The following is a 12,579-nucleotide window of genomic DNA, read 5'->3' as shown; positions in this document are numbered from 1 at the left end:
TTCTGGTTTAAATCTCATGAGAAGTTAAGGATTATTTTTACTTTTGTTCCTCTGCATCTAGTGTTTCTTTTTTCTTTGATTGCTCTTAAAATTGCCTGTTTATTTTTGGTTTTCAGAAATTTGACTGTGATGTGTCTTGCTATGATTTCATCTGTGTTTATCCTACTTGGGGTTCTTTGAATCTCCTGGAGCTATGAGTTGAATTACTTACAATTTGGAATATTTAAGGCTATTATTTCCTTAATTATTTTTTTGCTATATTTATCTCCTCTCTTTCTGGGACTCTGATTACTTGTATGTTAGACTGATATCATCACACAAATACTTAGGCTCTGTCTTTTTTCATCTTATTTATCTCTGTGTTTCAGTTTGGATAATTTCTATTTGAAATTTAAAATATAATTTTTATTTTAAATAATGTTTTCAGTTCCAAAATTTCCATGTGGCTTCTTTTGATAATGTCCATTTCTCTGCTGAGACTACTCATCTGTCCATTCATTATGTTTATCTTTTTCTTAAAGTCCTTAATTATATTTATATTAGGTGTCTTAAAGTCCTTGTCAGCTAAACTCAATGTGAGACACGTCTTTGTGTTTTTATTAACTGATATATTATGGGTTCCATTTTCCTGCTTCTTTACAGTGTCTACTAATGTTTTCATTGTATGCTGGTCATTGTGAGAGTTTGAATTATGTCAAGAGTTTGAATTATGTGCACCTGCCTCAAAGAATATTGAATGTTGTTAACATAGTCTTGTTAGCAAAAAATCTTGAGTAGTAAACCCATGGCAGCTCAGGTTGATTATGCTGAAATTTGGTTTAGGCTTTGTTAGTGTAGGCCTAGCATAATCCTCACTATAGGGCTAAGAGGGGCTCTGTCTCTGAGATGTGTCTTTTCTTGGGTTTCAGTTGAATTCCTACAGTCTCTTTACTCTGGCTGATCAAATTCAAATGTCTGTCAATAATGAGTAACCTCCAGGATCTCTGTCAGTTCCCAGCCTTTCTTTAGTTGTTCTTTGTGAGGTTTTGCAGAATTTTGCCCTGCATAGTGTATAACTTAGTATTTAGCCAAACAGTCCAGAGGGCTCATGAAAATCCAGTTATCTGAATATCCCCAAACTCCAATCTTTTTCTCACTCCAGTTAGACTGCTGCTGTGTTTTGGGTTCTACTTCCCTGTGCCAGGCAGAAAGTCAGAATAATTGAGGACATCACTTTGTATTTCTCTTATTTCAAGTATTACAGCCCCATGCTGCCTGTTGTCCAATTCTTGAAAATAATTGCTTCGTATATTTTATCCAGTTTTACAGTTGTTTAGGGTGATGGGTATGTTTGATGCTCATTACTTCCTCATGACAAAAAGCCCCTAGAAACCTTAGAAGATTATTTCATTTGAACCTAAATTTGCCTGGTTCCCAAGCTGATCTTGCCACTATACTGGTAACTGGCAGATTTCACAACTAAATAAAATAAACAACTTTTGGTCAATATGTGAGAAACTCACAAGTAACATCACACTTAACTGTGGAAGATTGAAAGCTTTCCTCCTAACACCAGAAACAAGACATGGATTTCCACTTTTACCATTTCTATTCAACATAGTACTGGAAGTTCTAGCCAGAGAAATTAGGCAATATAAATAGTAAAAGCCATTCAAATTGGAAAGGAAGAAATAAAATGATCCTGCTTAGCAGATGACATTCTTATATGTAGAAAACTGTAAATATTATACACACGCACACACACGTACACATGTGCACACACTGTTAATGAACTTAATAAAGGTACAGAATACAAAAAAGCACAAATACCAGCTGTGTTTCTATTCATTAGCAACATACAATCTAAAAAGGAAATTAAGAAATCAATTTCATTTACAACAGCATCAAAAATAATACAATACTTAGGAATAACTTTAACCAAGGAGACAAAAGCCTTATACACTGAAAAGTACGTAATATTTTCAGAAGAAAATTAAAGAAGACATAAATAAATGGAAAGACATCTGTGTTCTTGGACTGAAAGACTTAATATTGTTAAGATGTTAATACTACCAAAAGCAATCTACAAATTCAGTGCAATCCCTATCAAAATCCTAATGACATATTTTGCAAAAATAGAGAACTCATCCTAAAACTTATATGAAATCTCAAGAGACCCCCAAAATCCAAAACGATCTTGAAGAGAAAAAGAAAAAGTTGAATGACTCACACTGCCTGATTTCAAAAATTACAACAAAGCTACCACAATCAAAATATGTGTTATTGGCATAAAGATAGACATATAGACCAATTAAACAGAAGAGAGAACCCAGAAATAAACACTCAAATACATGGTAAATTTCAACAGGCGTGCTGCTAAGACCACTCAATGGGGAAAGACAGTTGTTATAGTTTTTGTTTTGTTTTGTATTTTTTTTAAGCAAATGATGCTGGGAAAACTGGATACTCATATGCAAAAGAATGAAGCTGGACCCTTACCTTATACATATACAAAAATTAACTCAAAGTGGATTGAAGACCCAAATTTAAGGTCTAAAATGATAAAAACTCTTAGAAGAAAACATAGGGAGAAATCTTCATGACATTGCATTTGCAATGATTTCTTGGAAATGATACCAAAAGCATAGGCAAGAAAAGAAAAAAATAGACAAATTGGACTTCATAAAAATTAAAAACTTTTGTGCATCAAAGGACCCTATCAACAAAGTGAAGAGAAAACTCACAGAATGGGATAAAATATTTACAAGTCATATGTTTCATAGGGGATTTATATCCAGAATATATTTAAAAAAACCCTTACAACTCAAAAACAAAACAATCCAACTCAAAAACAGGCAAAAGTGTGAATAGGTAGAAAGACCTATAACACATGAAAAGATGCTCTGCATCATTAGTCATTAGGGAGATGTAGATTAAAGCTATGATGAGATACTACTTTACATCCATTAGGATGGCTAATTTTAAAAAACTGGAAAATAACAAGTGTTGACAAGGATATGGATGTGAATTCTCTCAAATGCTGGTAGAGATATAAAAGGTGCAGCCATTGTAGAGAACAGTTTGGTGGTCCCCCAAAAAGTTAAACATAGAATTACCGTATGATTCAGCCATTTCACTGCTAGGTGTATACCCAAATGAATTGAAAGCAAGGACTTAAACTGATACTTGTGCACTGATGCTTATAACGTTATTCACAGTAGCCAAAAGGTGAGAAAGAAGCCAAATATCTATCAACAGATGAATGGATAAACAAAATGTGGTATATACATACAATTGAAAATTACTTAGCCTTAAGCAGGAGTGAAATTATGATATACTACAAAATGGATGAACCTTGAAAACATTACATTCAGTGAAACAAGCTAGACACAAAAGGACAAACATCGTATGATTCTACTTATATGAGGCACTTAGAATAAACAAATTCATAGAGACAGGATGGTGGTTACCAGGAACTTGGGGGAGGGGAAAATGGGAAATTATTGTTTAATGGTTACCGAGTTTCTGTTTGGAGTGATAATAAAATTCTGGAAATGATGGAGATGGTTGCCCAACACTGTGAAGGTACTTAATGCCACTAAATTTTACACTTAAAAATTGTTAAAATGGTTTCTAAAAATGAGGCTAAACTAGGATTGCTAACTTTATTTTGTAACAAATGCCATTAGAAAAGAAATTCCATCTACTATTGCTATAATTGTTTTAAAAGAAAGGATAGTTTAACACCAAAAAAGGGTGATGAAAGATACAATCTTAAACTAAAGGAGTGTTCTTCAGAATCAGGACAGTTCGTAACCTCACACTGACATTTATATTATTATTTTTTGTTTGTTTTGTCTGAGTCTGGTAAAAATGTTTCATGTATCTGTGGGCAAGCATTTCAGAACTACTTGGAGCCGAGCCCAGGATACCAGGGACATTTTATAGTGGCAGAGAGCCCTGAGAGATTGTATACAACACAGTCTAGATTCTTTATATGATCCCTGAGATATATACTATACATTGTATGTTGAAAATTTTACTTGTAATATTCATGAGTGCTCTAGTAGCATACTTCTATAACATTTGTATCTTTTGAAATAATAACCATACAGCACTTGTGCAATTTACGAAGAAAATTTAAAAATGGTGTTGAATTAGTTGGAGCAGGTAGAGATTCCTTCCTTCCTTCCTTCCTTCCTTCCTTCCTTCCTTCCTTCCTTCCTTCCTTCCTTCCTTCCTTCCTTCCTTCTCTTGCTTGCTTGCTTGCTTTTTGAGACGGAGTCTTGTTCTGTCATCAGGCTGGAGTAGAGTGGCATGATCTCAGCTCACTGCGACCTCCGCCTCCCAGTTCAAGTGACTCTCCTGCCTCAGCCTCCCGAGTAGCTGGGACTACAAGTGTGCACCACCACACCCAGCTAATTTTTGTATTTTTTGTAGAGATGGGGTTTCACCATGTTGGCCAGGATGGTCTGGCTCTCTTGACCTTGTGATCTACCTGCCTTGGCCTCTGAAAGGTTTCTTTCATTTTTAATGTCATTTTCTCAAACCTTAAAAAATATCTGCAGGATCTTCAAAGTCAGCCTCCTGGTGTAGTATCACCATTATTGGTTTTCCTTAATTTTTACTCCATGACAAGAGAAAATTTGAAAGTGATCAGCTTTTTTGATTTTTGCAAAAGGGAGCTGTTTTTCTGCTGTGGTGAGTTGTCTTTGACAGATTAATATAACATGTTAAAACTGATATGTCAGGAAATATTTAAACAAATTAACATGTCTGTTAAAATGTAAATTGTGGACATACATAAATATTTCCTCCTTTATTGAACAGGACAAGCACATCTCCCCTGACCATACCTAAATGTTTGAATTTTCTCCAAGGACAAAGCTGGAGACAGTTGGCAAAAATGGAGGGCACATACATGAAGGAATTACTGTGTTTTATTGGCTTAACCTCAGGTGTGCCAGTGGCTTAGCCCTTTGGGGTGAATGGCAGAGCCGAACCCTTTCTAGGAGTGCAGATATGAGGTCATCAAATTTGATGGCTCTGAATCATATCTGCTAGACTTTCTCTCCTTAGAGACAAGGAAAGCCTGTTTGTGTTGAATATTTTTTTTTTCCAGGTCAGCTGCAGCAAGGAAAAAGAGAGGAAATTAACTGCTTTCTACAAACTTTTTGCAATAGCCTTCATATCTAAGACTAAAGACTCCACTTAATTCGAACTGGGAACAGATTTTAAAATGTCAGGGACAGCTGGGGAGTGATTCTTTCAAAGTCCCAGGGCTCAAAATACTTGTCAGGCTAAGTGAACAAGGAGAAAGAGGCAGTACTCCAGCTGTTCAAATAGAAACTGTTGCCTCCAAAAGATTCCCTTTAAAACAGGCCATTCCTCCTCTTGCTCCCCAGCCTGCTCTCTGGTAGACCTCTTCAAGTTCCACTCAACGTTAGCTTCCATGCTGCTGTTTTTTCTGAGTCTGTTCTTGACTCTACGTCTCATTCCTCACATCCTCAGTGTGGCGTGTGGAAAGAAGAGGAACCAGAAAAGAATATGTCTGTGAAGTTCTGGCTTGAATCTCGTGCCGGGAGGTGAGTCTGTGCACACAGCCCCCGATCCTTCTAAATGCACGAGGATGACGACTTCTATTTTCCCAGGGATGTCTGAGCTTCCAGCGAAGCAGTCTATGAAAAAGCATCTGTTGCAAAGTAGGCATTCAGTACATGTAAAAAACAAATGCACACACAAACCAACGCTTCCCTTATTGCATCATTTCTCAGCTCCATCCCTCCTTTGCATTCTTACCGCCTCTCCAGCCCTGGCCTGTGCAACCTTGAGACTGAGCTATGGAATAGCCTTTGGTCCTGTCCTGCCTGGAATCTCTTTCCAAGCCTTTCTCTGGGTCACGGGGACAAAGTGCTCTGACCCGCACCTGACACACTGGTCTTTCTATGCACAGAACCCTGTGCATGTTCTTTTCTACTTTTAGGTTGGCGGTCAAAGTCCTTGGTCTGGTATTGGCTTTCAGAGTTAATTTTCCCAAAGTTGGTCTTCACACCTTGCTCCTTGGGCCTCCTTGTTTACAGGGAGGATAAAGATTTGCCTTCTCTTCCCTTTATAAGCAAGTCATGGGGCTCCCACCTCCACCTTTGTCCATGCAGCTCTTCCTTGACTACTTCGCCTTTCCTCTGCTTCACAGCTACTTTCCGTGGACTTTTCCCAACTACACCCTGGAGGGTCTGTCTTCTCTTACCTCCATTGCACCAGCAGAACGGCTTGGAATTTATCAGAGGTCACACTCTGTTTTGTATAAGTTCTGGGTCCTTGTCTGGTTTAGAGCTCCTTGAGGGATTGGCATATACAGCTTTAGACCTTCAGAACCTAGCATTGCTTCAGAGGGGCCATAAATCCAGGTTAATGAGGAGGAACAGAATAGGATAGGTATTCCCCTGACCCGCCCAGGGACCTCCCCTGATGCTTGTAGCCCTGTCTTGGATAATTGTTCACTGCTATTGCAACATAGGCTTTACTGTTCATTTATTCTTTAACATGTTTTTATTAAGCGCCTACTGTGTATTAGGCACTGTGGTAGGCACTGGCAATGCAATAGTGAAGAAAGCATTTCCTAAGTCCGTCTTGCTTATAGAAGCTTCATTTCAAAATTACTTGCAGAAGGGTAGGGGTGAGTCCAGGTTTTGTGGAGCCTAGCACGTTTATAATTGATGGGCCCCCTTGGAAAAAAAATATAAAATTTCAAATACAAATGAATATTTTGATTCAATGTTTAAAATAATAAAAGAAATAAAACATTAAATATTATTAAATTTATTAAATTTAAAACACTGACCAGTACCACAAACATTGAAAAATGCATGAAAAAGCATTTTAGCTAGTTATCTGTGTAGTTTTCCTAAGTACTTGTTTCTCTTAGACATTTTTGACTTCCCTCTCTTCAGATGAAAGTTTTGTAATATTTTCCTAGAAAGAAGCTAGGATGATAATTAAGTCTTCCCTCTAGCATTGTTGATTAAATTTGTTATTATTGCTGATAGTTTACAACAAATGAATTTTTAGTTCCCCAATTAGTTATGGGTAAATTTTCAGGATTAATGTCAAATTTGGGCAAATGTCTACTGAGTTTCCCTTATACAGTAATTATAAGATTCAAGGGCTTTCCAACTTTTCTCCTATACTAGTTAATCTCTAAAAAATCTTCAAGTTGGAGCCGAAAACCGAATACCACATGTTCTTACTTGTAAGTGGGAGCTAAACACAGGGTGCCATGGACATGAAGATGAAAACAATAGACATGGGGACTCCTAGAGTGGGGAGAGGGGGAGAGGGACAGGGCTGAAAAACTACCTCATGGGTGCTATGCTCCCTGGGTGGTGGAGTTATTTGTACCCCAAACCTCACCATCACACAATATACCCATGTCACAAACCTGCACGTGCAGCCCCTGAATCTAAAATCAAAGTTGAAATTATTTTTAAAATAATTCATTCTCTTAACAAAAAGGGGAAAAAAGAAGATGGTTTGTTTATAATTGTTTTAGTTGAATCACCAACAATATTTCTAATAGGAGAGAACTTCCATTTTGCCTAGGTGCCTGTAAGGACTGAAACTTCCACTTGTAATGATACAAGCCTGCTGATTGGAAACATTCCCCACAGATTCCATTCCAAACCTTGTTTCTCCCCACCCCACCCACTGGTCTCTGAGGGTTGGTGCTATGGAGAGACTCTAAGGCATGAGCTGTCTGGTCAGTGTTGGTGCGTCAGCAGAATGGGTGGTAGGACCATCCCAGAAGCAACTCCTGTACCAGAACCCCCAGCATTGACGCTACATAAAAGTGACTGGGAATCACTTTTATGATTCCCCTCTTGACCAATCGAATGGATGCCCAATACCAATCTCCCTTTAGCATCATCCCCAAAATGCCCTCAGTCACTCCACACCACCAGATAGGTCCTGGAAGGGGCCATGGGAGTGAGGGCTGGCCAGTCGACTTCATCCACTTCATATTAAGTCTGCCCTGTGGCAAAGGAAAAGAAGTCAGCTCTGGGCTTATTGCCATGGACTGGAAGGACTGGAGTCCTTCAGAATGGTGCTCCCCAGAGTGAGAGCCATGGACCAGCAGTGTCAGAGTCACCTGGAGCTTGTAAGAATGCAGATTCTTGGGCCCTATCCTAGACCTACTGGATCAGAACTGAGATCTTCAGGTGGTTCTGATGCATACTAAAGATGCGAGGATCATTACTTTAGAATTATATATCCAATATGATAGCCACTCACCATATATGGCTATTAAAGTTGATTAAAAGGAAACAATTTCTAGTGCTCAATAGCCACATGTGGCTAGTGGCTGTCATAGTGTACACTTAGACATTGAGCATTTCTATCATCAAAGATGCTTCTGCTGGACAGGACTGTTTAGAATACATGCCATCCAGGTGTGCTTCCATCCCAAACTCCTTCCCACTATGGCCAGTTATATGGCTAGCATTATATAGCATATATTCAACTATATCATCAACTATGGCATGATCCCACTTTATCAACATTATCTATTTATATGTGGACCTCTCCAACTATAAACTGTGTGAGTTCCAGGACCCTGGGTTGTTCATCTTAAAACCTGCAAAGCCTAGCCTTGAGTCTAATACATAATGTTAAGTGTATGTTTGTGCCACAAACACCTAAATGAAATATATCAAGATATGTTAACAAAGGATGCAGAAGTTTTCCTTTCTTCTGTAATTATAATTTATATGTTTATCTTGTGTTATGTAATGCCCTTATTATCAATGCTCTGGTTTGGGGGAGACTAAGTCCACTTGCATTTGATGAAGGCCACTGGCCTCGAGTTTGTACCTTTTGCTCCACTATGACTATTTGGGAAATATACTCTTTGGCAAAATAATCTCTGTCTTTCAGAAGCCCCAGGTTGATCTTGAAATAAATAACACAGGCAGGGAAAAACACTGATAGTGCCATTCACTCAATAACACCAAGATAAGAACCAAATTATTCCACCTACTTAAATCATTTTTATCTAGCTCACAATAGGAAGATAATTTAATTTCAGGAGATTGGAAACATTGATTGAGCGGTGAGTCCCTAAGGCATTTATTAGACAAATGAGACCAATGAAGAAGAAATATGTTTTTCATCTTTAAATTTCCATAAAAGATTTATAGCCAAACTTGGTAGAGTTGACTTTAAAAATATAACAGTTCCCACAAAAGTGGATACTCACAGGACATGGTAGATAAGGATACAGCAGAGGAGCTGACAACAGGTGGCCTTGGGTTTTACGCTGTGTCAGTACCTCTCTTGCCTGCAGTCTTTGGCCTGAAGCCCAAGGTGAAAAAGCCAAGGGGCAGCCATTGCTCCAGTGTGCAAGAGTGTTTCACTTATTCATTATAGCCATGATTATAGGGGGTACCGGCTATGCACGATTTTTTTCCCTCCAGGAAGAAAGAGATGTAAAAGAATTTTAAAATTTTATTTTAATAAATGTCTCAGGTTGGGCTTAGTGGTGATGAGATCGCAGGGGGATTTGTCTAGTGTATTCCAGCCTTTCCCAGCATCTAATGATAAAAAACAGTGTCAGGTTTCTGCTTTCCCCCCACCCCACTAGGCTGTATTTATACCAATCAAGCCATATCTTCTTGACAATCTCATTCCATTTGACTGTCTTCCAATTCCAGCCACATTTATTTACCTGTATTTTGCTTGCACTGAAAGTGTGGGAATACAGTTAAGGACAACAGGTGGAGAAAGCTGGCTGGGGGCAGGAAGGAGAATCCCAGGCTATATCCAGTCTGGGCCCAGTACGAGACTCCAAAGAGATGAAGCAGAAGAGGACCCCTGGTCAGTACTACTCAGATAGGTCTCCTCGTCCCTGGTCTTGGCAGGAAAGTTTAGGGTTTGCTCATGCGTGGGGCCCTCGGTCAACACCTACCCTGGCTTTAGCCCAGGGGCTTCACTGCTGCTCAAATCTGAGCAAGGAGCCAATTTAGCTGCATTTCCAGAAAGTATCCCCCCTGATTTCAAAGACAGGAATCTGGACCCATTCATAAGTGGTGGGAACTGCAGTAGAAGAGGTGTGGATTTTAGGGACAGGAAGACCTGGTTTTAAAGCCCAGCCTTGCCTCTTAAAGGCTTTAACTGAACTACCTAACCCTCAGTCTCCCCATTTGTAAATGGTGAGGTAGTATAATAATAGTTATTGAAGTTCACAACTTTGAACATCCCCTTCTCAGCAACTGACAGGACTACTAGGCAGAAGATCAACAAGGATATAGAACATCTGAATGGTGCTATCAACCAACTGCATTGATTGACATACATAGAACACCTGCCCAACAACTGCAGAGCACACGCCTTTGAAAACTCCCATAGAATGCTTACCAGGATAGAGCATAATATGGTTTGGTTCTGAGTCCCCACCCAAATCTCATCTCGAGTTGTAATCCCCACCTATCAGGCGAGGAACCAGGTGGGACGTGATTGAATCATGGGGGTGGATTTCCCCCTGCTGTTTTTGTGATACTGAGTGAGTTCTCATGACATCCGGTTGTTTGAAAGTGTGTGGCACATCCCCCTTTTCTCTCTCTCTCTCCTGCGACAGTGTGAAGAAGGTCCTTGCTTCCCCTTCACCTTCTGCCATGATTGTAAGTTTCCTGAGGCCTCCCAGCCATGCTTCCTGTTAAGCCTGTGAAACTGTGAGTCAATCAAACCCTTTTCTTCATAAATTACCCAGTTTCAGGTAGCTCTTTATAGCAGTGTGAAAATGGACTAATACAGAAAATTGGTACCAGAGAAGTGGGGCATTCCTATAAAGATACCTGAAGATGTAGAAGCAATTTTGGAATTGGGTAATGGGCAGAGGTTACAACAATTTGGAGGGCTCAGAAGAAGATACGAAGATGAGGGAAAGTTTGGAACTTCCTAGAGACTTGTTCAATGGTTTTGACCAAAATACTGATAGTGATGAATAGTGAAGTCCAGGCTGAGGTGGTCTCAGATGGAAATGAGGAACTTACTGGGAATTGGAGCAAAGCTCACTCTTGCTATGCTTTAGCAAAGAGACTGGTGGCATGGTGCCCCTGCTCTAGGGATCTGTGGAAAGAAATTTCTAGGCAGTAAAGTGTTCAAGATGTGATCTGGCTGCTTCTAACAGTGTATAGTCATATGTATTCATAAAGAGATGTTCTGAAATTGGAACTTACATTAAAAAGGGAAGCTGAATATAAAAGTTTGGAAACTTTGCAGCCTGACCATGTGGTACAAAAGAAAAAAACATATTTCTGGGGAGAATTCAAGCCAGCTGCAGAGATTTGCGTAAGTAAAGAGGAGCCAAATGTTAACAGCTGAGACAATGGGGAAACTGTCTCCAGGGCATGTCAAGGACCTTAGCATCAGCCCCTCCTATCACAGGCCTGGAGGCCTAAGAAGGGAGAATGGTTTCCTGGGCCAGGTTCAGGGCCCCTCTGCTCTGTGCAGCCTTGGGACATGGCACCCTGTGTCCCAGCCACTCCAGCTCCAGCCATGGCTAAAAAGTGCCAAGGTGCAGTTTGGGCCATTGCTTCAGAGGGTGCAAGCCCCAAGCCTTGGTGGCTTCCATGTAGTGTCAGGCTTGTGGGTGCTCAGAAGGCAAGGGTTGAGGCTTGGGAACCTCTACCTAGATTTCAGAGGACGTATGGAAACACTGGATGTCCAAGTATTAGTTTGCTGCAGGGGCAGAGCCCTCATGGAGAACCTCTACTAGGGCAGTGCAGAGGGGAAATGTGGGGTTGGAACCCACACACACAGTCTCCATTGGGACACTGCCTAGTGGAGCTGTGAGAAGGGGGCCACTGTCCTCCAGACCCCAGAATGGTAGATCCACTAACAGCTTTCACTGTACACCTAGAAAAGATGTAGGCACTCAATGCTAGCCCATGAAAGCAGCCACAGTGGCTGTTCCCTGCAGAGCCACAGAGGTGGAGCTGCCCAAGGCTTTGGAATCCCACCCCTTTCATCAGTGTGACCTGGATGTGAGACATGGAGTCAAAGGAGATTATTTTGGAGCTTTAAGATTTAATGACTGCCCTGCTGGGTTTTGGACTTGCATGGGGCCTGTAGCCCCTTTGTTCTGGCTCATTTCTCTCTCTGCAATGGGAGCATTTACCCAATGCCTGTATCCCCATTGTATCTTGGAAGTAACTAACTTGCTTTTGATTTTACAGGCTCATGTGGAAGGGACTTACCTTGTCTCAGATGAGACTTTGGACTGTGGATTTTGAGTTAATGCTGGGATGAGTTAAGACTTTGGGGGACTGTTGGGAAGGCATGATTGGTTTTGAAATGTGAGAAGAACATGAGATTTGGGAGAGGCCAAGGGTGGAATGATATGGTTCGGCTCTATGTCCCCACCCAAATCTCATCTCAAATTGTAATCCTCACATATTGTGGGAGGGGCCTGGTGGGACGTGATTGAATCATGGGGGTGGATTTCCCCCTTGCTGTTCTCTTGATAGTGAGTGAGTTCTTGCAAGATCTGGTTGTCTGAAAGTGTGTGACATGTCTCCCTTTGCTCTTTCTCCATCCTGCCACCAT

The 12,579-nt window shown here is 40.3% G+C and overlaps 1 pseudogene; it reads left to right on the top strand.

Annotated features, from left to right (window-relative positions):
• LOC100984015 (snRNA-activating protein complex subunit 5-like) overlaps positions 1-12,579 on the top strand; it is a 278,450-nt pseudogene that overhangs the window by 47,874 nt on the left and 217,997 nt on the right.

This window comes from Pan paniscus, chromosome 5 (assembly GCF_029289425.2).
Source record: "Pan paniscus chromosome 5, NHGRI_mPanPan1-v2.0_pri, whole genome shotgun sequence".
Lineage (NCBI taxonomy): Eukaryota > Metazoa > Chordata > Mammalia > Primates > Hominidae > Pan > Pan paniscus.
Note: the sequence above shows the minus strand (reverse complement) of the source record. Positions and strands in the feature narration are given on the sequence as shown.